The sequence below is a fragment of the Anomaloglossus baeobatrachus genome, chromosome 3 (assembly GCF_048569485.1).
Source record: "Anomaloglossus baeobatrachus isolate aAnoBae1 chromosome 3, aAnoBae1.hap1, whole genome shotgun sequence".
Lineage (NCBI taxonomy): Eukaryota > Metazoa > Chordata > Amphibia > Anura > Aromobatidae > Anomaloglossus > Anomaloglossus baeobatrachus.
This window is the reverse complement of record NC_134355.1, coordinates 383,958,940-383,985,466: the sequence shown is the minus strand read 5'-3', so window position 1 is coordinate 383,985,466 and position 26,527 is coordinate 383,958,940. Positions and strand designations below refer to the sequence as shown.

General features: G+C 44.1%; 1 protein-coding gene across 4 annotated transcripts in view; it reads right to left on the bottom strand.

Annotated features, from left to right (window-relative positions):
• Positions 1 to 26,527, bottom strand: part of FILIP1 (filamin A interacting protein 1) — a 255,619-nt gene that overhangs the window by 177,217 nt on the left and 51,875 nt on the right. Inside the window, exon 1 of one of the 4 annotated variants that reach the window (XM_075340195.1) lies at positions 19,868 to 20,192. The exons of the other annotated variants lie outside the window; for them this stretch is intronic. The gene's annotated coding sequence lies outside the window, so the exon portion shown is untranslated. Of the gene's footprint in view, positions 1 to 19,867; positions 20,193 to 26,527 lie in introns of those variants that run through there. 4 annotated transcript variants of the gene reach the window in all.

The window sequence follows — 26,527 nt, the reverse complement described above, 5'->3', positions numbered from 1 at the left end:
TCATATAGGAGACCTACAACCCCCATCAGTCATCTTGACAAGTGTGCACACCATGATATGCATTAGTGCTTTCAACTGTTGAAGATGAAGAATGCAAGACACACACGAAGAATATTTAATATTTAATATTAATAATCTTAGTACTCTTTGCTGCTAAAAAATAGGGTTTATTACCAAAATGACAAAATGTGCAGTCTCTAGAGGTGTCCTTAGTAGCCCCAGTCACTGCGGGCTACAATTTAATGCCTGTTTGATGTGCAGAGTTGAACCAAGCTGTCCAAGTCTCATTCCTGCACTATATGGCTTGACTGATAGCAGTTAAGCTCTATAGGGTGGAAAGAAGGTGTGGACTGGTCTGGACGTTGGCGAGGATAAATGTTGGCTGTTGGATGAATGTTAGCTGAATCAGCCGATCTCAGGACTGGCTGACCATTTCGTGTGTATTGGGGTCTACTGACTCTTCACTGACAAATGGCGTGAGTGGAGTGAATTATTGGGCAGTTGCAATTTCCTTTTTGTTTTCAGTGAGTATATGTACCGCCCCAAGAGCTCGGCTGCAACCGCCGAGCCGCTCGGATCCATGCTCGCACTGCGGGTGGTGGCTCGAGCCTCTCACGGACCCGGGGGTCACATCGCTCTGCAAGGGAGTTGGCTCTACAAGCGGGGATTTGGGGTGTTTGGATTTGAGGTGATAGTTCGTGACGCCACCCACGGGTTGTGGTGATTGTGGTCACCACCGCTGCAGTGAAGGTACGGGGATCCCGGGAGCGGTGTAATGGCGCAGCTAGGCGTTGGCCCCTCCGTGGGTAGGGGTTGTTGGTCCCGGGGTCCGGTGGGCCGACGCCCGGGTGCAGGGTGTAAGGTTGCAGTGCAGCGCGATGCGGTGCCTGATGGCACTGGTGTACTCACTCTGACACAAGACACTGGAGTCACTGGTAAACCAAACGGAGTGATGAACGGGGCCCGCAGCCGGCTGCAGCTTTTCCCAGGTTAGGTTGGTAATGTCCGCCTTTCTCCTGCACCATTGTATGTGAATCTTGACTCCTGTTCCTAAGCACCGGTAGTCTGCTCCCCGGCGTGTATCTATCGTAGGAGCCCATTTGCCCGCAGACGCTGGCCCTTTGGATCTCTGGCCCTTGGTGGTGGCACTTATCCGGAATGGTTGGGCTGTTGCCTTCAATCGGGGCTTAGGTGGGAATGAACCCCTGAGGTCCAGACCACAATCAGTTAATTTGACTATGGTGGTGGCTTCTAGCCTAGTTCGGGGTCTGAGTACCCTGCCTGGTGCTCCGGTATCCAGTTGGCTCACCGGTTCGGTTCTGGCGGGCCACTACCCTGTCCCGGTCCCTTACGGTTCCACCGGTCGTCTTCCCGGTCTCCTGCAGGCGGCCACTACCGTCTGCCTCCTTGCCAATGGTGACTGGACTCCAACCCAGCCACCGGAGTAGTCTTTAGCAGGCTTGAGCACAGGTCTGCTTCTGGACTTGAACTTGACTCTTTCCGAGACTGAGCTAGACTTCAACTCGACTACTACTACTTGGGTTCCCACCTCCAGGACAGTGAACTCCTCGGTGGGTGGAGCCAACCGCCTGGGTCCACCCCCCCTGGTGTGGACATCAAACCTGGAGAGTGGTGACAAGGTTTTTAGTTTGACTGCTGTTACCTAACTGGGAAGGGGGTGTGTAGTGTTGTTGTGTCTACCTGGGATGACCTGGATAGTCCAGGGCGTCACATATAAACCACTGTCAGAGGTCTCTGGCTGCGGCTTTCTCCTCTCTTCTTCACAACACATGAATGCCAAGAAGAGCACTCATTTGTATGGAGGGATTAGGAGGGAGAGCTGTCTACTCAACAAACATTAGACTAATAAGTGTCTCATGTGTCTGGCCAGCTTTAGACAGAACCAAAAGCAGCTAGCAAAGAGCACCTCTCTGTATTGGACGAAGCCTATTACACAGCTAGTCATTACAGGAATGGCCAGCACGTAATAGCAAATTTGTATGTCTGCCAATGTATGGCTAGCCACAGTTTAGCTTCTGCAATTTTGGCTCATAAATCCCTGGTAAACAGCTGATATTGATCAGGTTTATACAGCCCAATGTATGGTGATCAGCTGATTTTTGGCTGATTTGTAGTTATGGTGCTTTTTTTAACACTCCTCTAATAAAGGATAAGTTATTCTGCTACATAAAAACTCCTCTTCATTTAGGAATTGTGTTCCCCTTCCATCAAAGCTCTGCCCTATCATATAGTATCACAACAGTGCTGTGGAATGTCCAAAGAACACTGCCAGACATGTGCCCTAAAAAACATCAATATTTCCAACGTAGCTTTCTTTCAGTTGGTTCAGTGTGGGACTATGTGAGCAAGCTGGAAGTGTCCATGTGTCACGTTTTGTATGGGGGAATACTATATGAATGGCAAAAGAAAGGGGGAGAGGTAAAGCCTGTGTATAGAGAAGGGGGAAGATGAGGACCCCTGTTAAAATCTACCGCTGGCCCCTGGCTCCCCTGACGTCCCTAGATAGGTTGCGCACCTATAAGCCGATCAGGATACCTAGGCCCTAGTTGACTCTGAAAAAGGCCCTAGGCAGTGACCGGATGGGATGGGCACTAGTCATGTGTCGCGGGCGGAGGAGGGGACGCTGCGCTCTCCCACTGCTCGGGTCCGGCTGCCGCTGCTGCTCCGGCCTTTGCTACTCGGTGGCTCGAGCGATGGGCCGGATCCCGGGGACTCAAGCGGCGCTCCTCGCCCGTGAGTGAAAAGGGGATTGGTTTTGGGGATTTATTGTCTGTGACGCCACCCACGGTTGTGGTGATTATGTGGACACCACCGCTGCTCGGTATGGGGATCCCGGGAGCGGTGACAGGGAGCAGCTTTGTTGTTATTCCTCCCCTCCGTGGGTAGGGGGTTGGTTGTCCCGGGGCCCGGTGATGGGGTAGGGATGGATGGCAAGCCGGGTGCGGGGCCTGGTGAGGTGCAGGGTCGCAGTGGCAGCGCTGTGCCTCACGGCTCGGTGGTACTCACTCAGCCTGAGACGGTGACACAGTTCTCGGTAAAACACACGGCTGGAAAGACGGTTCCCACGGACGGCTGCTGTTGCTTTTCCCCGGTAGTTAACGGTGACTGTCTCTTTCCCTGCACCTTGTGTAATGTTGGTAGCGATGGGTTCCCACCGGTTACCCGCTCCCCGACTTGGATATGAGCCGGAGGAGCCCCTCTTTGCCCGCAGGCGCTGGCCCTGAGAAACTGGTGCCTTGGCGGTGGCGGTGTCTCTCTCACACGGTTGGACGGTTGCCTTCAATCGGGACTTAGTTGTTTGGAGACCCGGAGGTCCCCTTCACTGACGGATTTGGCAAATTCACGGCGACTCCAAGCCTTGCCGGGATCCGAAAGGCCCCTGCCAATGGTGCTGGCTTCTCCTTGTGTACCGGTCCGGTACCGCCTGGCCACCACCCGTCCGCGGTCCTTACGGTAACTCCGATAGGCCACTCCTGCAGACGGTCACTGCCGTCTGCTAACCTTGCTGTCTCGGTCCGGGGCACACACCCGGACCAGCTTCAGGCTCTCAAACTGTCACTTTTCTCTTTCACTACTTTCCCTCCTTCTACTTCAAACTCCAAACCTAATCTCCTCTCACTTCCTCCTCCAAACTCTATCTGCCTGTTTTTTCCCTCCTCCAGGACTGTGAACTCCTTGGTGGGCGGGGCCAACCACCTGGCCCACCCCCTGGTGTGAACATCAGCCCCTGGAGGAAGGCAACAAGGATTTCTGGTCTAGCTTAGGTGTACCTATCCGGGGTGTAGGGTGTGGTGATGTCATTACCTGTGATCCCTGGCTTGCCCAGGGCGTCACACATGCTGTAAGACCTAAAGAATACACAGGGAAAACTTGAGGGGAATGCAAACTGACAACTTATCTGCAAGATGATTTTAGGAGAATGACAGCAACATACAACAATGTGTTTCGACCGGAGATTTCAAATGGACTGCTTGCAATGTGGACAGCATAGGAGTAAACTCTATCACCGGCAGCAAACCAAGAGTAAATGCAGGTACAGTATATAGACACAGGGAGTGGGGATAAGGATTTGCAGCTGGACTGACAAGATATTCATAGGGCCCAATAGGGAAAGAGATAACCCTAACAAGGAAGATACATAGAACTCCATTCACACCAAGGAAGAAAAAAATGGATTATCAAGGAGCAGTTTATGCAGCCAAACGCAGTAACCTACTGCAGTCAGACTCCACAGGGTAGTCTGTCACCCGTGATACACCTGTGATACTATGTGTGACTGCACAGGTCACACAGCCCTGAGGAAAGTCATGACTATATTTGCCACCATTTCACTCCAGCCTCACATGCTGACGCTGTCTATGTGCAAGTTCTCACATACACAGTAATGTAAGATATATATACGTATGCCCTCTCTGATGGCACTGCCCTACACAGTTTTATTAAGTTACTTCAAACATACTAATTTCCTGCTGAGAGCGAGCTAAGAATACATCTTGTCCATCAGTGTGACCAGAACAGTAAAGCCTGTAAATCCTGCTAGTTAAGATGGGCTTCGTGACAGTTCTATGTGTGACGTTGTATATTTTGGCTTGATGGTTCACGCTGCTTAAGTGGACTGCTATAATATCCAGCCATGACTCTGAAGGATGAAAATAGTCAATCTGGCTGGTTAAATAGACATTTCCATGCACAGTTCTGCCAATAGTGATGTTTGCCTCTGATTCTCTAGCAGTAAAATTTGACAGCGCCAGCGAATGTTCACATTTAGGTTTGCACATTATTAGTTTGCTAACTAATGTTCTTTGAGTGATAGAAGAAGGGACCTCATTGCTCATCCATTGATCTCGTAATGGCCACTTAGTTAAATGTAGGCATCAATTTGTCATCCATGCAATATTTCTGTATCCCGGATTTACCACGATCTCACGTTATATTTCCTAGGCATGTGAAGCTTCTAGCTATAGTTATCATCTGCTTTCAATCAACTCAGATATAATTCACGTAATGGACTTTAAAACAAAAACTAAGTATAAATGGTCTGCTTTTTATTTTGGAGTTGTGGGGGAGCAGGGTAAACTCCAAAAATGTTTATCTTTCTGAAAAACATATGTTTCCCTACACATTTATTTTTAAATGGAGGACAAGAATCCAAAGAACGTAAGATGATGCTAAATGGTTCATCAGGACAGCATATCGGACATCTCCATGATGAGCCTCTCTTTTGTTGGATGAGGGATAGATGTACATGTAGGGATAGAGTAATCAACGAAATGAAATGGACGACTCCTCAACTTCATTTTTGGCATTGTGCCTCGGTATTTGGATTCCCTGAAGCTCAGGGACTTGTAGGCCCTCTACGTGCTGTATGTAGTGCCATATTATTGAGTTGTCTCCACTAGAAAAATTGCTCCATCTTATTCTATCAAATAGAGCAGCTCACAAACTAAGGGTGCCTTCAATTTCATGTATTACAGGCACAATAAGGCCTTTTACACTACTACAGGTACTATATTATAGCTGTGTATGTTGTGGAGGGCTTTCATAAGATAGGGCGTTTTGGTAGAGTAAAGGTGGTGTCACACATAGCGATGACAACAACGGCGTCGCTACTAAGTCACCATTTTCTGTGACATAGCAGTGACGTCCCATCGCTGTTGCTGTGTGTGACATCTAGCAACGAGCTGGCCCCTGCTGTGAGGTCGCCGGTCGTTGCTGAATGTCCTGCTTCATTTTTTGGACGTTGCTCTCCCGCTGTGAAGCACACATCACTGTGTGTGACAGCGAAAGAGCGACGAACTGAAGCGAGCAGGGAGCAGGGAGCCGGCGTCTGGCAGCCTGCGGTAAGCTGTAACCACGGTAAACATCGGGTAACTAAGAAGCCCTTTCCTTGGTCACCCGATATTTACCTTAGTTACTAGCGTCTGCCGCTCTCACGCTGCCAGTGCTGGCTCCCTGCTCCCTGCATACGTAGCTTGAGTACACATCGGGGAATTAACCTGATGTGTACTCTGGCTAGGAGTGCAGGGAACATTGAGCCGGCACTGGCAGCGTGAGAGCGGCGGACGCTAGTAACTAAGGTAAATATCGGGTAACCAAGAGAAGTGCTTTCCTTGGTTACCCGATATTTACCTTAGTTACGCTTCCACGCGTCGCTACTGGCTGGAGGCTGATCACTGGTCGCTGGTGAGATCTGCCTGTTTGACAGCTCACCAGCGACCATGTAATGACGCAACAGCGATCCTGATAAGGTCAGATCGCTGGTCGTGATCGCTGCTGCGTCGCTATGTGTGAACATCTTTTTACCTACCAACATTTGGCTGTTTACTGAAGAGTAGGTTTTCTAAAACCTGAGCAAACGCTATGACTTCATTTTTAAAATAAACTGAAAAATATATTTTGAACTAATGGTTAAATATGAGATAATACCAGCTAAAGTGATTTTCAGCCAATCAATGGCTGAGGTAGCCATCAGTGTGGCTGAGCGGATATTTTATAAATTGATGAAGTTCATTCACTCAATACAAAGCAGCAACTGAATAAATGGGATTGTTGATAAGGAGCATCTGAGAGAAAGAAGGCATAACTTATATGTCTTGTGATCACAGAGAAACAATACAAGACAAAAGATAACGATACAAAACCTATGAATGAAATAGTGAATTGACTGAGGCATGCCAGATATGCATGTGAATGCAATGAATCCGAGCTATTCCCTATCTTTAGGCTGTGTTGTGATTAGTGACAAAGCACATTGCATGAGTGAGCTATTCTCTATGGACACTTGTTACAGATCACAGATTCCCAGGGATAGTTAGGCTCAGAAATAGAAAAGTCAAGAGACAGATGTCTGTAGGCAATGACGGCTGCAGGAAAGTCAGCTGAAACAAATGTGTAGCTCAGATTGGAAACCAAGCTTTGTGAAGAAAAGAGAGAGGCAGGGCTGAATTTATAATAGACAGGATATGTGTATACCCAATATGAGCTCTTGTTGCATATCATGTTTATTTCCCATACAATTTTACACTACCCTTTACAGCCCATGTCACAATTTCTATGTCTCGTACGTCTTCTATTGTGTAGTATAGGTCCAAACTAATGACCAGTCAATAACTGCTCAGGGTATGAGTAAACCATCAGCTCTTGATGATGTGCATGTGTACTCAGCCCTTTATTAATAATATAAATTGACCCATGGTCTATGTGTGTTACATAGATATTACCGGAATGTTCTAATAGTTGGGAAAATTCAAAGGCCAAGTCCACACGACCTCCTGACCCAAACTCCTTGGCCCACATATGCCTATAAGGCTGTTGAGTTTGAGTCAGGAGATCCACAGTCAATCCAGAAATTGCGATTTGTACTCAGACTGTGAAGCATAAACCCAGCCTGAATATGTATTTTTCGTGCCAGTTTCTGAACTACAACTATACGCATTTGACTCATTTTTGGAGACTTTTGTCTAACTTTTCACCACTTTTAACTGGATACCTTTTAGAACTATTTTATTGCCCAGATCTTGGTGAGAATAGTACTTATTTAACTACAGCCATTTTCACTTACAACATAGCCAAACCCTCTAAGGTCTGGGCTTTTTGGGGGGTGAGGTGCTAATAGTGTTTTAAACACAATAAATAGATGTAAAATTTGTAGGGACGATTTGCACCAAAACTTAGGAAATCTTCTGCCAAGGTAAAGCTGAACTCAAAAGAGTAAACGTGTTTGATTAATCTGTCAACAAAGTCATCTTGTTGGGTGATAGGTTGAGATTAGTGAAAACGATATTTGGTGTCCGGTTTTTGGGCCGAACAGTGACGGGTTCGGATGCTTTACGTATGCTGACCACTTGCGTGAGCATTGCTATGCTCAGGTACACTTGGTGCGCAGCGCTGTGTGAGCCGCTTGCAGTGGTTGAACGGCGCACACTGGGGGTAACAACAGCATGATCAGTTGTACTGTGCAACCAAAAAACAAAAAAATAGAAAAACCCCGTTCACCCTCCTCCAGAAGTGTTCTGCTTATGGCTGGCTGTATGTGGGCAGAGACTCAAACTGCCAATCAGTGACTTCTATTGGGGTTCAGGTCAAGTCCGACTGCAGCCGCCGAATCAAACTTCAATGGGATCGCTCATCTCTAGTGATAGGTCTCATGTCTATAGCTAGCCATACATAGGTAAGGATGGTTGACCTCGGGGAGATCAACATCCAACACCGCGGAGACACCATCACGTGTTTCTCAACGCAGTGACACTAGAACAAGGCCCCCTTGGAAGCGTTGAGAAACATCTGATGGTGTCTCCGTGGCATTCTTGTTTTTGCATATAGCTAGCCATAGGCATATGATTAGTTTCCCAATCTATACAATGTCTTTACTTCTATCTAAGAAGAGCCTGTCATCAGATCTTAGCTTAGATTTGGATCCCAGCATTTTTCCTGCATCTTTCTACAGTACAAAAAGACTGCAGATTAGCTCTTTGGAGAAAGTATTATCAATAAAAGGGGGTTACGTGTGAACATTTCTTCTTATTTTTTACTGCAAGCAAAGGTGCATAGCCATTTGGGGTGCAGAGGCAGCATTCACATGTCGACCTTGGTACCCTTCTGCCACATTACAATTTATCAGTATAATAGTAAGCACATAGTAGGTAAGGGCCTTGTTACAGATTTTGTAGTGGGCCTCAGGAGATTCTAGTTACACCTCTGGGACTGCACAGTACAAGAAGATAACATGACCATTATTAGCTCTCTTATTTATATCTAAAAGCGGAATAACAAAAGAAAAAAATCCAATTCACAAAAGGCCCCATTATACATCACAACTCTCACTGTACTGACTCTACGGGTTAGTTTCATGCACAAATCTCATGGATGGAAATCATTCATTATTATTGCTCCCATAGGACATCCAATCTTGCTGATGTATCATATCCATATGGACCATAAATGTACATTATCCGTGAATTAGCAGTAAATAACAGTATTCCATCCTATGATGGTTTCTCCGCTGCTGCTCGATGTAAACACACAGGCAGGCACATTACATGGTGCATTCTGTCCAACACAAGAATCTAGCTGAGCCCTACTGTGTGCTGAAAAGTAGCAACCAGGCTTCTTAGCGTTAGGTTACATGAAACATTCTTTTCACTACCTTTTAGATATAGAACATTCGCAATAATAAAAATGCCATTCGTTACTCACTAAAATCATACTTTAAAGAACCCATGTTACAACAATCTCTACAATATCAGACAAAAGTAAAACTACTAAACAAATAACATGCAAATAAAACCATAAAACCTCTGTAAATTAAATTTGTTTTCCTGGGTGGTTTTCAGGAGAGCGGACCTTAAATGTTCTAAAATACACTGATGAACCAAAGGGTAACAATGAGTTGAACTTTTGACTTTCAGGCTCCATGTCTCACCATCCACTACAACTTTGGGTGTGAGACTTCATTCAATTTATAGACAATCTTCTTGGCTATCTCATACATAAATTTGACTTGTAACTATTTAGCATTTGATTAGTTTTCCAGATTCTTGTCATGTCACTGCATTGTTACGGTTTTGTTCCTGGTGTTTGAAAAATCTTTTTCTTACTGTATACTACAAATTACAACTTGTCTCAGATTCCTTAATAGCTCAGTGTGTTATTAGGTTGATTTACAAGTGAAAGGTCACTGCTTCAAATAGAGGAGCCGCCATGAAGATTATACAAGAGAAGAGAAACAGCATCATCCAGCTCATCGATAGCGGTCTCTTGGCCCAAAAAATTGCCAAACTGCATCATGTGAGGGCTATGACAGTTGGAAAAATACAAAATAAAGTCCATCCATTCAAAAGCCAAGAGGTGGACATCTGGGCAAAATATCAGAGTCAACAAGTTTTCTCATCACAAAGTCTATCAGTTCTGCTAAGACAAACACAGAAGTGGAGGTGGCTTTTATGCTTCGCAATAGTGACATCACAGATGTCCATGCAAGCACTGCATGATGCATATTACACAAATCTGGAATCGTGGCCTGAAACAAGGTGAAAAAACCACGACTTCAATATTATCATGTGAAACATCAGCTTGAGTTTACAAAAAAGTAAGAAAAGTGTACAGTAGAAGATTGGAAACAAGTGATTTGGAGCAATGAGATGAAAATCAAGAGACTAGGCTCTGATGGGTATAAATGGATCTGGAAGAAATAAGAGAAAAAGGGGATAACTGATGGAGAGATTGAAAGAACTGTCATGTCCGGTGGAGGAAGCCTGATGATATGGGATTGTTTCACAGCCAAAGACTTTGGATACTTTACCAGGATTGATGGTTGTCTCAATGATGTATGTGAGTATCCTACAAGGCGAGTTACTTCATACACTGAAGTTCTATGGGTATGAAAAGGACCATATAGTGTTCCAGCAGGCCAACAACCCAAAGCATACGTCGATATTGGTGAAGAAATGGTTCAATGACAATGAAGTAGAGTTGCTGGATTGGCCCCACAGTCGCAAGATCTCAATTTAATTGAACACTTGTGGATACAGATGAAGAAAAAGCTGTGTACATATCCAAGTGAGTCAACCAGTATGTATCAACATTGTGAAAGTGTAGAAGACACCTGAAATCGGATTTCATTTAAGACATGCTTGATTCTGATAGCAGTGTGCTCAGAAGGTCTGAGGCAGTCTTGAAAGCCAAAGACGAATTTACAAAGTACTACCATAATAATAAAAATTTAAATTTAGATTTTAAATAGCAAAACAGTAATAATATAGTGACATGACAAGAATCTGCATAAGTAATCAAATGCTAAATAGTTGCAAATCAAATTTATATATGCGATAGCCAAGATGATTGTCTATAAAATGAAGGTAGTCTCATGCTCAAAGCTACAGTATAGTGAATGGTGACATATGGAGCCTGAAAGTCAAAAGTTCAAAACATTGTTAACCTTTTGCTTATACGTGTCCGTAAAATAACCAAAAAAGGTACTCACTCTCTTCGAGTCCAGCACTGGCTCCCGCTACTGCTTGTATATACAGTAGGTGTTCTTACGGAAGCAGTGATATTGCATTGACAGCATGCATCACCCCTGTAGTTAATCACTAAGTTCAGCAGTCATGCAAAGGTAGACAGCTGAGTACAGCGGTGAGACAGGACGTCACTGCAGCATCCAAAACACCAAGACCCTGGCAAAAACAGGGACTTTGTGCTGGAAATGTGGAGAATAAAGACCTGTCTGCTCAGTTTATTATTTTTGGTATTTTAGAGCATTTGGTGTTCATTTTCCCGAAAGTGGAAACCTCTTTAACACTAGAACTACTGGACTCGTGACACCTATATAGAAATACATGGTGCAAAGTAGTCAAAATGACTACCTCAGTAGTTCTAGTGTTAAAGCATTCTTGCCAACTAGGGGTTGGCATCTGATGCCAGTTTTGTGGTGCATAATGAGTATTGCTGGAAATTTTCCATCTTGGTAATGTCAGGTATATACAACATCCCTCCACTATATTCTCCACACCTTTACATTTTGATCTTCGAATCCCAAGGACACAACAAACCTTCAATAATTTCAGATTTCTATGTTTCAATGGACCACAGGAGACTTGTCTACCCCCTTTGGTACTTTCCTTGGATGCCCCAGGAGAGTTGGAAAATGTGCTTTGACAGAGTTGACTCATGAAGACAACCCCTGTCCATGTGTCCTATTAGGCCATGCGGACACTACAGATGTCAGTCTACTTTTGAGGACTGTATTGTTATAATTACCCGTAAAATGATTGAAAAATAATTCCAGAACTTAGAACACTGAAAAATATGTCTGCAAAAAAAGACAGATTTCACATATAACCTTTTCAAAGGATAATATAATAAATGTCTTTTTCTACATGAACACACTTATCTACGTTTGTCAAAACATCCTCATAAGAGATCAAAGGCTTTTCACAAGTGTGCTTTTACCAATATATGGTATTCAATAATTAATGACACTATTCTAAAAAACACATCATCTGTTTGGTGATATCCGCTAGCACCCACATCCCTTGGCACCTACTCTAGAATTTTTCCTCTTCACTTATCTTGTAGCAGAATGATAAGGATTCTTCTGCGGTAATGTCTGGAATGTGGAAGCAGAAACAAATTACAGTAGCTGTTCTTAGACCTGAATAACGCCTCCTCGCCTTACTTTCCTCACAAGGTGCACATTACATAATGGTCAGTACATCCAGAGAAGATCAATCTACAGAAATCCAAAGGATATGTGTTCTGATAATCATATGGTGTAAGATACACTCTCAGATACTGTTTTCATATTTCAAGGAAATATAGTTTCGGAAGAGGTCAGTTGTGAGTTGGAAAATGTAATGCAATAAATTCTTAAATGGAACCCTATGTCATGCTGCCCGCGGCTTGGGCACGATTGCGGCCAGGTATATCTTTCTCTAAAATGTCCATTGCATGAGCAAATATAGTTAAAGACGTTATCCACCATTTTTACATTGTTGGCCTATCCTTAGGATAGGTAATCAATATCTGATCGGCATGGGTCTGACACCCAGTACACCCGCCGATTAGCTGTTCTCAGTGCCGCCACAGCAGCAGGTGGCTGGAAACACTCCATTCTGGAGCTGCCTTGCCTTAGGATCGCAGCCGTGGATTTGAAAAGGAGGTGGATGTAAAGAACCCGGCTGCGGCTGCGATCAGAAGATAGAACAGCTCCAGAACTGAGCGTTTCTGATCACCTGCTGCCGTTGCATGGCATTGATTCAACTTATCTAAATAGCTTAAATCAGGCACACAAAGTGCAACCTAAAAGTCCCGTAGAGGAATCTGTGAGCAGGTTTATGTTACCCCATCTGAGCGCAGCATGATGTGGGAACAGAGACCCTGTGTGTCATTTATTAGGTTGCTTGTGTGACGCCCTGGCCTATCAGGCCGTCACAGGGTATTGTGCAATCTGCCCTTCTGTACGGTATCCACCTCCTCCTTGGTTACGGGTCCCTGACCTTTGGTGTTGCCAAGAACAAGTTAATCAAAATCCTAGGAACACTCTGCACCACACCCACCAGACACACCAGTGGACAGCCTGAGTGGAATAGGGTCGCCCACTTGGGGGGTTGGTTAAGGGGAGGTCAGGAGTGTTACGAGATAGTCAGTTAAGTGGTGACTCTCGAGAGGAGAGGTCAGGACTCAGCTGGGCTCCGTGAACTACTAGGTGGCAGACGTTGGTCTGGGCCTGGTAGGAGCTGGACCCCGGTCGCAGGGGATTGTGAGAAGGGACATGGACTGTTGAGGAGGACAGCCGGTGGCCTTGTGCCATCACCAGGCAGGGGCCAGGGCATGACGGGGGTACTTGTTCCTAAGTCAGGAAGGAGCTTCAGGCGTCCTGACAATTTACCCGACGAGGTCGGAGCCTTCAAGATCCGTTCTCAACCCGCTCCAAAATCGGGGTACTAGCGCAATGAGGGGGAGAGGACTTTCCCACTACATGGTTCAGAAAATCCCAAGCGTGAACCCTGAGAGCAAGCTCACCAGTTAGCCATACTGGTGAGCGGGACCCGATCAGTGTTATACTTAAGGGGCCAAACAGAACCAGGTGCCAAGACAAAGGTCATAGACTAAGGGGTACTTTACACGCTGTGATATCGCTAGCATTTGCTAGTGATGTTGAGCACGATTGCACCCGCCCCCGTCGTACGGCCGATATGTGGTGATCGCTGCCGTAGCGAACATTATCGCTACAGCAGCATCACACGCACATACCTGCTCTGCATTGTCGCTGTGACCGACGAACCGCCTCCTTTCTAAGGGGGTGGTTCGATTAGCATCACAGCGACGTCACAGCAGCGTCACTGAACCGCCGCCCAATAGAAAAGGAGGGGAAGAGATGAGCGGTCGGAACATCAGTCGGTGTCAGCGTAATTGGACTGACTGAGTACATAAGTGACCCTTACTGTCCCAACTGCACCTCCCCGTCACCCTCATTGAGTCCTGGGGCATCCCCCCTACCCGTGGATGGGTTAAACACCTGGCTGCCCACACCATCACCACCGGGTACTCCCAACTGCAGCGGTGGTACTCCACTTTACCACACACCATGGGTGGCGTCACGAACTGTCCACGTCATCCCCTGTAAATACTCCCCCCTTTTTGTCCGAGTGGCCGTGCGACCCCGACCCCCGGGTCCGGAGATCCCTCGAGCCACTGCGGATCCGGATCCGAGCAGCCAGGCTGCTGATGCGGGGGCGGCACACTTGTTGTAGTTATGATAAAATTCACTGTTTTATCTGCTTCAGATCTTCCAATTCTCTGGATGCTGTAGAGATCTGTAGAACCCAACCCACATCACTGTTTTAAAGCTGCATGCACTGTGCATAGATACATAAATTTGGCCATTATTAATACACCGAGGGGATAACACAATAGTATCCCTGGGGGGTAATGCCAACTCTGAAAGGCATATCAAAGAGGAGGAAAAGGAGATAAGGCACAATTATGATTCAAAATATTAAGTTTTTATTGGTGAAGATTAAAAGAACAAATGCAAAACAGTACAAAAGGACATACAGAACATGGAATAAGTCACCAAGGGTGTGGAAAGGAGAAATGTTCCTTTATAAAATGGTTGGGGGGGGGTGGGGGTTTGTTGGAAGATGCCTAGCAGAACCAGCCAGTAATTATATATATGAATGATTTATATGTATGTATACAAGTCATAAACTATACATACACCAAAGTCAGGATGTAAGGACTACCAATGTAAGAGGTATATGCAAGGGCTCAAAGTATCTATTGGGGTGCACGTTGAAAGATTAAGTGTACGTATATATACACCTGTAATCAGGCATGTAAGTAATCATGCACCCCTCATAGAAATATCGGTGATAAGCAAGGTGAAACCCACTCTCAGCAACCACAACTCTGCCTGATGGCTGAAATATTAATAAACGCACTGAGTAGTGGAAAATACCAAAGGCAGAAGGAGTGTGCAGGAGAGTAGAAGGCACCTTGCATTAAATTCAAAAGAGCTTGTTGCATTACCTGGTGGTGTATGAGGCTAGTTCTGGAGGCAAGGGTAAACCTCCTTAACAGCTGTTTCGCACAGGCTTTAGAAAAAATTGCCAATCAGAGTTTCTGAACCTCCACGGGCCAAGTTCAAACCAGTGGAGGTTCGGTTTGTTTGCAGCCAGCGAACCGAACCTCCAAGGGTTCGCCCAGCTCCATTTAAAGCCTTTTATGATGTCACAGAAATTTTTTAAGGCAATTTAAAGGGAATCTGTCAACAGGTATTTTCTTCTTCATCTGAGAGCAGCATGATGTAGGCAGAGAGATCCTGAATCCAACAATGTAACATTTAGGTTACTGGCTGCAGCTGTTCTGATACAACCAAACATTTTAGTTTTAGCAAAGCAGCAAAACTTAAAAACCTGCTGGGTTGCTCAGGGTGATCAGACATTGATGACCTATCCTAGGCTATCAATGTAAAAGTAGGGGCCAACGTTTTTAACGTCAGCTGTGTAGTATCCAAAAACACTGCTGGCATCAAGCCCTGGTGCTAGTAATGGAGAGGTGTTTATCAAACACCCCATTATTATCCCAGAAATTTAAAAAAAGCCATACACCAAACTTTCCCTAATTCCCTACTTTATTACAAACTAGCCCGGATTAATAACTGTTGTTAAAAAAATAGAATGTATTAAACAAAAATTTATTCTGCACACAAAAACCACAAAACAAATAGATAGAAATGTAATGTAAACTAAGCTAATAGAAGCATTTCACAACATATATTTCAACACCACAGATATTCCACACAAATTTAACAAAATTGGCCAAGTAATGTGCTCCGTCTGTCTCTTTCCAGGTCTGTCTCTTTCTCCGTCTGTCTCTTTCCCTGTCTGTCTCTTTCCCCATCTGTCTCTTTCCCCGTCTGTCTCTTTTCCCGTCTGCCTGTCTGTCTGTCTCTTTTTTTGTATGTTTCTATCTCTCTGTTTCTTTCCCCATCTGTCTCTTTCTAGGTCTGTCTCTTTCCCAGGTCTGTCTCTTTCCCCGTCTCTTTGTCTGTGTCTTTTTCTGTCTGTCTCTTTCCCTGTCTGCCTGTCTCTGTCTGTCTCTTTCCATGTCTGTCTCTATTTCTATGTCTCTTTCCCCGTCTGTCTCTATCAAGGTCTGTGTTTCCCCCCATCTATCTTTGTCTGTCTCTCTGGCTGTCTTCTCCTTCCCTGTCTGTGTAATACTATTGTATGTTCTGAGGATTTCGATAGCGTTAGGGCAATGACAACCAGAGACGAGTTCTTGGTACAAATATGTTTATAATATGTAACCACGATAGGTACACAACGGAACAAACACAGTAGAACAATAACACACGAAATACCTTCCCGAATCGGAGCGAAGGGAATTCCCGGGGCCACGCACCGGACTCCCCCAGGGAGACCACCAAGAGCGAACCCCTATACAGGGACTGTCTGGCAATCACCCCGGAAGGCCTAAATGCGCAGCAGCCGGGACACAAGGGGCAAGTGGTAAAGTCCAGAAGTGTCCGTACGGGATGATAGTCCAGAGTGGTTACGAACCGGAAGGAACCGGGCAGAAGTGCTGACCAAAGACGGCAGACGGAGTCCGGGCACAGCTTGAAGAAACCGGGTACGGTCCAGAGTCGGTGTCGGTAGTCTTTCAGGAGGATCCAAAGGCAATCAGGAATTAGGAGCAGCAAAGCAGGAGCACACAGCAAGCAGTATACTCAGGCACTGGACTAGGCTTAGAGGCGGCCTTTTAAGCAGCTGGACAGGAAGTAGGGCAACAGAACAGTAAACTCCATGTTAACCGAGGGCAAGCTCTTTCAAAAGAGAACTGGAAATCCCGGAAACCTGACAGTCTGCCTGTCTCTGTGCCTGTCTGCATGTCTGTCTGTCTCTTTCCCCATCTGTCTCTTTCCCCATCTGTCTCTTTCCAGGTCTGTTTCTTTCCAAGTCAGTCTCTTTCCAGGTCTGTCTCTGTCTGTCTCTTTCAGAATCTGTCTCTTTCACCGTTTAGCTCTGTCTGTCTCTTTCCCTGTCTGTCTCGCTGTCTGTCTCTCTGTCTGTCTCTCTCTATCCGTCTCCCCACCGACATCTTGTTACCTCACATATAAGCTTCTTTTTTTCTATGAATGTCTTTTGTTCCTATAGCAACCAATCACAGCTCCTACTAATAACCTGTAGTTCCAGGCTCCATTTACTTTAATGGAGGCATGTTTTTTGGAGAGTAACTGTAAAGCGCGGGGTTAAATGTTCTTGTCAAAACATAGTCTACGACGTTCCCTGGGTCACATGAGGTGTCTGTGCAAAATTTCGTGATTGTAAATGCGACACTGCGGATACACTTTTCGTTTCACTTTTTCCCCATTATGTAGATAAAGGCAAAATTGATTGGTAAATTGGAACGTGCAAGGTTAAAATTTTGCCTCACAACATAGCCTATGACGCTCTCAGGGTCGAGACGTGTGAGTGTGCACAATTTTGTGGCTGTAGCTGCGACGGTGCAGATGCCAATCCCAGACATACATACATACATACATACATACATACCCACATTCAGCTTTATATATTAGATAACAAAATAAAAAAGTACAGCGCATCTGCCATAGTCCACTGAATCACTCGTAGTCCACAAATGAAAACCTGGAAAAAACAGAAACATACACAGAGAAATAAAACAAGGCATTTACCCTTGTTCATCATTGTATTGAAAAAAAAATCAACGCAGGGCCGAGGTAGTCCAGCAATTCGGATGAGCAAAGTCTATGGAACATCGTTTTTACACTCCATAGACTTTACTAACAGGCAAATCCCGGATCACACTGTGCTGGACAAGACCCGGCGGCTCTGCTGAGCGGTAAGGTCAGTATTGTTTCTGATTTTCAAAGTCACAGAGTCGTGAACAGTGCAGTGTGACCCGAAACCTCTGAAGAACGGTAATGTTGCTCATGTCTCCTCTTTTCAGATGTCTCCTTGTGCAGTGCAGTGTAACCTGGAATGCCTGAAGAAAAAGTCTATGGAGTGTCAGAATGGTGGTCTATTAACTTTGTCCGTCGGAATCACTGGACTACGTTGGACCTGAGTGGGGTTTTTTTTTTTAATAAAGCGGTGAAAGAGGGTAAGTGGTTTGTTTGTATGTTTGTTTGTTTTTCAGGATTTGGTGGACTATGGTGGACATACATGGTTTTTTAAAAGCTTTTTTAAATAAAGTGGATAACAAGGGAAAGTGTCAGGGAGTGTTTATTTCCATAAAGTTTTTTTGTATGTGTTTTTTTAATATTTATTACTTGGTTAATAACGGGTAAGAGATGAGGTGAAGGGTCAGAATTGGAGCATCTCGTGTTGCTCCATTTCTGGGGATGATGGGAAAGGCCAAATAACCATAGACCTTCTGAGCTCGATAATAGTAATAATCTGTCCACCGCCATTAACTTGAGGACAGCGGCAGCTATAGGCATAGAAGTGGTGTCTAGGTACAGTAAAGTAGCCATGCGCTACGTAATGAAACCACCTATAGCACCACCTGGTGGAAAACAATGGAGTTAACATTTTTATTTCGAAAACGGAACGAGATAGAGAAAAAAGTGAATTACAAAGTTGTAGGGCATCATCGAATCGACACCTTGCATACAGAAATGCTATGATTAGAACGTGTAAAACTCCCAAGGCTGCGGACGTGAAGCAGTACCTCATAGAGATCTTCCTACAAGTCATTGGGTATGGTGGCTGCGTGGAGTGGCCTCCACGCTAACCTGACCTGACCCCATTGGACTTCTGTGAGGTCACATCAAACAGCAGGTGTATGCGACCTCTCCACCAACATTGCAGGATCTACGACGACGTATCACAGATGCTTGTGCAAATGTGTCACCTACCATATTGCACAACGTGCAGCAAGATACAGTATACTGTCCAGAGTCCAGATGTGCATTGCAGCTGACGGTGGCCACTTTGAGCATCAAAGTTAAATGAGCGCCATATGCGTGACCAGCATTCAATGTTTTGGGGGGGGTTATGGGTTTCATATCATAGCATTTCTGTATGAAAGGTGTTGATTCATATTGAATTGATGATGCCCTGCAACTTTGTAATTCACTTTTTTCTCTCTCTATCTCGTTCCGTTTTCGAGATAAAAATGCTAACTCCGTTGTTTTCCACCAGGTGGTGCTATAGGTGGTTACATTACGTAGCGCATGGATACTTTACTATACCTAGACACCACTTCTATTCCTATATCTGCCGACATTCTCAAGTTAATGGCGGTGGACAGGATATGTGTGGACACACTGTAGATAAAATGTATCAGACTAGACTCCAGCTTGTTTAGATGACAGAGCATAGCCTAGAACGAATACCAACCCTTTGCTAGGAGAAATATTAAGTCACTACAGGTTTTCATCCCCTGGATGTAACCAAGAATGTTTCGAATCACAGACAGAAAACAAAGACCCAAACCTTTACTGACGCCCCGTACATCTCACCTGTGGAGGGAAGTCTATTACTGTTAGAACTGTATTCATTGAAACCAACACTTGTCTCTAAATTGCCTCACTTCTTGCTCATGATTTTTCTTCTTAATAGTGTAAGTTGTATCCCTAGTGTATTTTACGCCCTTTATTGTATATATATATATATATATATATATATATATACATTTACTATTTAACACAAATAGTGTAAATCACCAATTGCTATTAATGACATACAAAACCATATATTGTAAGCACCATAAAACTTTCATTCATGAATATTCTCCGGATTGCACGCAAATAATGCATAAAACATAAAGTTCAGCATATAACTGACGGATCTCAGGATCAGTAAACCCTCCACCTTACCTGTCTGATCAGTGATGCACCAGAGAATGTGTGGGTCACAGCTGCTGTTGACTTTTCTTAAAAAGCAGAGTGTCCTCCTATGAGTGAACCTCTGACATTGACAGCATCCACCAGGAGAATGTACTCCACTCCGGACTGTTGCGGACTAGTCGTATACAGATGTCCCAGTCATACAAAGAGGAGGTCACATACTCCCACCCAGAGAGCTGGAGAAGACTGTTCTTGCCTTTTCCCTTGGACTGTTGCTGGGTGTTGTTGGGGTTTGGCAGTATGGGTCTGAGATAATGTTTCCTCTGCTTTGGTCTCTGAAGCACTGTTACAGACTATGTGGAGCAGCTTCTCCGGTGCTATATATAACTGGTGTTCTCAGCCGGTCAGGCTTGTCAACAGCTGAGAAGTCTGGAGCATTCTTGCTGCTGTTGTAAAGCAGTTATCAGTGGACTCCCTGAGATTACTGTCCAGTGAGCTCACTGCCAGACTACAAGCAACTATTATTATAGCAAAGCGCAGTCACCTTATCGCCAGCTTTACATACAGCCTACCACCAGAGCTCGTAGAGGTCAGTTCTCATGAACAGTCATCTTCTGACAAGTCTATGCCAACGATCAACTTCTTAATCAGTTTGTATTCTACAGGCAATGCCAACGCCTTTAGGTAAATAATAATAATAATCTTTATTTCTATAGCGCCAACATATTCCGCAGCGCTTTACAATTCAGGATTACACTAAACAGAACATGAGCGGACCCTTAAGAACTTACTTTACGGCTAGCATTAAAGCGGTATTCCCATCTCCAAAATCCTGTTCCAATATGCAATAATAATATTAGCAAACACCTCCATTGCAAATGTAATATACAGTTAGGTCCAGAAATATTTGGACAGTGACACAATTTTCGCGAGTTGGGCTCTGCATGCCACCACATTGGATTTGAAATGAAACCTCTACAACAGAATTCAAGTGCAGATTGTAACGTTTAATTTGAAGGTTTGAACAAAAATATCTGATAGAAATTGTAGGAATTGTACACATTTCTTTACAAACACTCCACATTTTAGGAGGTCAAAAGTAATTGGACAAATAAACCAAACCCAAACAAAATATTTTTATTTTCAATATTTTGTTGCGAATCCTTTGGAGGCAATCACTGCCTTAAGTCTGGAACCCATGGAAATCAGCAAACGCTGGGTTTCCTCCTTCTTAATGCTTTGCCAGGCCTTTACAGCCGCAGCCTTCAGGTCTTGCTTGTTTGTGGGTCTTTCCGTCTTAAGTCTGGATTTGAGCAAGTGAAATGCATGCTCAATTGGGTTAAGATCTGGTGATTGACTTGGCCATTGCAGAATGTTCCACTTTTTTGCACTCATGAACTCCTGGGTAGCTTTGGCTGTATGCTTGGGGTCATTGTCCATCTGTACTATGAAGTGCCGTCCGATCAACTTTGCGGCATTTGGCTGAATCTGGGCTGAAAGTATATCCCGGTACACTTCAGAATTCATCCGGCTACTCTTGTCTGCTGTTATGTCATCAATAAACACAAGTGACCCAGTGCCATTGAAAGCCATGCATGCCCATGACATCACGTTGCCTCCACCATGTTTTACAGAGGATGTGGTGTGCCTTGGATCATGTGCCGTTCCCTTTCTTCTCCAAACTTTTTTCTTCCCATTATTCTGGTACAGGTTGATCTTTGTCTCATCTGTCCATAGAATACTTTTCCAGAACTGAGCTGGCTTCATGAGGTGTTTTTCAGCAAATTTAACTCTGGCCTGTCTATTTTTGGAATTGATGAATGGTTTGCATCTAGATGTGAACCCTTTGTATTTACTTTCATGGAGTCTTCTCTTTACTGTTGACTTAGAGACAGATACACCTACTTCACTGAGAGTGTTCTGGACTTCAGTTGATGTTGTGAACGGGTTCTTCTTCACCAAAGAAAGTATGCGGCGATCATCCACCACTGTTGTCATCCGTGGACGCCCAGGCCTTTTTGAGTTCCCAAGCTCACCAGTCAATTCCTTTTTTCTCAGAATGTACCCGACTGTTGATTTTGCTACTCCAAGCATGTCTGCTATCTCTCTGATGGATTTTTTCTTTTTTTTCAGCCTCAGGATGTTCTGCTTCACCTCAATTGAGAGTTCCTTAGACCGCATGTTGTCTGGTCACAGCAACAGCTTCCAAATGCAAAACCACACACCTGTAATCAACCCCAGACCTTTTAACTACTTAATTGATTACAGGTTAACGAGGGAGACGCCTTCAGAGTTAATTGCAGCCCTTAGAGTCCCTTGTCCAATTACTTTTGGTCCCTTGAAAAAGAGGAGGCTATGCATTACAGAGCTATGATTCCTAAACCCTTTCTCCGATTTGGATGTGAAAACTCTCATATTGCAGCTGGGAGTGTGCACTTTCAGCCCATATTATATATATAATTGTATTTCTGAACATGTTTTTGTAAACAGCTAAAATAACAAAACTTGTGTCACTGTCCAAATATTTCTGGCCCTGACTGTAGTTCTCCTGATTAGCTCTGTCTCTTACATCATGTGCAGGGCATTGCAGGAACTTAGGTAGAAATAAACCGCTTCCATTTCTATCTATTTTTCAGCAGATGGAAGCGCTTTATTTCTACCTATTGTAGTAACTCTCCCTGCCATGTCTCTTACCTCATGTACAGGACATTGCAGGTACTTGGGTAGAAATAAACCGCTTTCACTTCTTAATTTTCAGTAGATGGAAGTGGTTTATTTCCAACTATTGTAGTAAATTTCCCTGCCATGTATCTTAACTCATGTGCAGGGCATTACCGCTAAGGTAGAAATAAACCACTTTCACTTCTTATTTTTCAGCAGATGGAAGTGGTTTATTTCCAACTATGGCAGTAAGTTTCCTTGTCATGTCTCTTACCTCATGTGCAGGGCATTGCAGGACCTTAGGTAGAACTAAACCACTTTCATTTATTCCTATTTTTCAGTGGATGGAAGTGGTTTATTTCTGCCTATTGTAGTAACTCTCCCTGCCATGTCTCTTACCTCATGTACAGGACATTGCAGGACTTTAGGTAGAAATAAACCGCTTTCACTTCTTAATTTTCAGTAGATGGAAGTGGTTTATTTCCAACTATTGTAGTAAATTTCCCTGCCATGTATCTTAACTCATGTGCAGAGCATTACCGCTAAGGTAGAAATAAACCGCTTTCACTTCTTATTTTTCAGTAGATGGAGGTGGTTTATTTCCAACTATGGCAGTAACTTTCCTTGTCATGTCTATTACCTCATGTGCAGGGCATTGCAGGACTTTAGGTAGAACTAAACCGCTTTCATTTCTTCTTATTTTTCAGTAGATGGAGGTGGTTTATTTCCAACTATGGCAGTAACTTTCCTTGTCATGTCTCTTACCTCATGTGCAGGGCATTGCAGGACTTTAGGTAAAAATAAACCGCTTTCACTTCTTATTTTTCAGTAGGTGGAAGCGGTTTATTTCTACCTATTGTAGTAAGTTTCCTTGTCATGTCTCTTACCTCATGTGCAGAGTATTACAGCTTAGGTAGAAATAATAAAGCAGTGTGTAGAGTCTACCAAATAATCAGCGAAGGTAGAAAGATATCTATAAAATGTACCCTTTACTAAATAGGTTTAAAAAGACCTCTGGTCATGAGGACATCCAAATATACAAACATAAATAAATACAAACGTGATGGTGGACGGCAATGGAGGTGTCCAGAAGTGACACACGGGGACACTGTCATAAACACCGTCAATAACCAAAATAAACTGCTGACAGTATCATGTGACAACACACAAGATCAGCAGTAAGTATACAAGGCACACATGCTGCTAACAATATAATGCAACAAGACGCACATTCAGGAGTAAAATACAAGAGGGGCGTTGCACGTTGTGACATTGCTACTGATATATCGTCGGGGTCCCGTAGTTAGTGACGCACATCCAGCGCCGGTAGCGACATCGCAACGTGTAAATCCTAGGTGTGACGATGAACGAGCACAGAAGCGTACAATATCGCTGATCTGCGTAACGTCGTTCATTTCCATAATGTCAGATCGACCGCAGGTACGATGTTGTTTGTCGCTCCTGCAGCACCACACATCTCTGTGTATAAACCCGCAGGAGCAACAAACATCTCCTTACCTGCGTCCCGACGGCAATGCGGAAGGGAGAAGATGGGCGGGATGTTATGTCCCGCTCATCTCCGCCCCTCCGCTTCTATTGGGCGGCCGATTAGTGACGTCGCGGTGACACCGATCGCACCTCCCCCTTGAAGGAGGGATAGTTCGGCAGTCACAGCGACGTCGCCGAGCAGGTATGTGCGTGTGACACTGCTGTAGAGATAATGTTTGCTGCGGCAGCAATCACCACATATTGCATGTGCCACGGGGGCGGGTGCTATCGCGCTGGATATCGCTAGCAATTGCTAGCGATGTCGCAACGTGTAAAGCCCGCCTAAGGTAACATAGAACAGGAACAATCTCACCATTTGATGTCCTGAGCATACTGGCAAAGGATAGCGGGGTGTGTGAGGGGCGTATTGCAACTGCCTCACATTACACAGTTTACTAGACTAATTGTCACCACTCACATCCCTCCTTCCCTACATGTTTCACCAATTAAGTAGAATCTTCAGGGGATCCGGAGGATAGGGGTTAGGTTAGTATGAAACCATATACCATTATGATTCCATTTCTACTTATTTTTCAGTAGATGGAAGCGGTTTATTTCTATCTATTGTAGTAACATTCTCTGCCTTGTCTCATACCTCATGTGCAGGGCATTGCAGGACCTTAGGTAGAAATAAACCGCTTCCATTTCTACTTGTTTTTCATTGGATGGAAGAGGTTTATTTCTACCATATCTTTCCCTGCCTGTCTCTGCTGAAAAGCTGCATGGTCCTGGAGTGCAGGAAAGCAGAGACAGGCAGGGAAAGTCACTACAATAGGTAGAAATCATCCTCTTCATCTACTGATGTGTCTTGGATCCTTCCTACAGAGATCGCTTCATGGCAGTGCACAGTGAGCACGTACTGTATTTCCTTCAGCTGCTGATTTTTTGTACCTCTGTGTATATTGTGTATCTGTAGCAGCCCTACATGATTTATGTTCATTTCATTGTGTCATACACAACTCTCACAGGTGAGCATATCCAGTTGATTACTACACCCTGTAAGGCCCCCTTCACACGTCTGTCTTTGCTGTATGTATGACGTCTGTTTTCACACGTACTGGATACACGGACTCATGTAGACCTATTAAAATCAATGGGCTTGCGCACACATCAGTGTTATCACATGGACCGTGTGTCCATGTGGAGCATATGTGTGTCCGTGTGCTCCACACGTAGACATGTCCGTTTTTCTCTGGTAGCACCGATGTCACACGGTCCGCACACTGATGTGCTCCGTGTGACATCAGTGTAACACGTACCGGAGAAAACACGTGTCTGTGAAATATAAAAATAAAATGCTTTTCTATACTCACCTGTCTCCAGCGCTGCTGTCTTCGGCACTGCTGTCACAGTGCTGCTGCGGGCAATGCGGAAGTGGCAAGGACGCAACATCCTGCTGGGAAAGGTACACGCTTAGTGAGCTGAAATCGCCATGGGTGGTGGGGGGCGCCCCTGCCTTGCTTTAGCTCAGAGGTTGGAACCGCGGGCCTGCGATGAGTTTGTGTGCCTGTTCCCCATTGCTGTCTAGCCCCCCCACAGTGCTTTGTGCAGCCCACCCAAAGTGCTATGTGCAGCCCCCCACAGTGCTTTGTGCAGTCCACCCAAAGTGCTATGTGTAGCCCCCCCACAGTGCTATGTGCAGTAGTGTGATGACTATTTTAAAAATTTTGCAAAACGAAAATGAAACCCCTTACATTCGAGGAACAATTGCATTCAAATGACAATAGTATCATAAAATTTGTAAAATATTCACAAAAGTTCCCCCTCTTTTTAATTTCAAAATTTAAAAAAAAACCCAATTTTTCGTGTTTTAATTTTTTGAAGATTCTGGAATGATTTAGAATATTCAGGAATTATTTAGAACATCTAGAATAAGAGTAATCTAGTGAAAAAATGACATTTTTAATTGTTACCCATTAAAAATTTAAATTTTACGTTTTCTTTAAAAGTTCAACACGTGCTATAAGAAGAGCTGAAAGAATTGGAAAGCATGTGGTACATTTGGAGTCAGGCAGCCATCTTGGATACTAGAAAGTGAATTTTACTGTGAATAAGTTTTTTAATTTAAAAAGTGTATGTGAAGTGAATAAGTGATAAAATTATCGTAATAAATAAATAGTGTAAATGTTTATAGATTTCTAAGTAATATTGGGAAAGAAAATAAGAAAGTAAATGTTTATATGAAAGAGTGCGTACAGGGGTAGGTCTGGTAGTCCAGTGAAAGATATAAAAAGAAAGTGAGACAAATATCATAATTTGTTTGAGGAATTTAATACGATATTTTGACCATAATAGTTTCTTCAAGTAAAGATCAAGCAAAGGTAAAACATAGAGATTATATTGATTAAAATATTCATTAATATTTTAATCAATCTAAAAATCTTAATTTAATATTGTTTTTGATCTATAAACAAAATATCTTTCTAAGTTGTAACAAAAAAATGTTTTTTGTCATTACACTAATGTGCAGCCCCCCCCCAC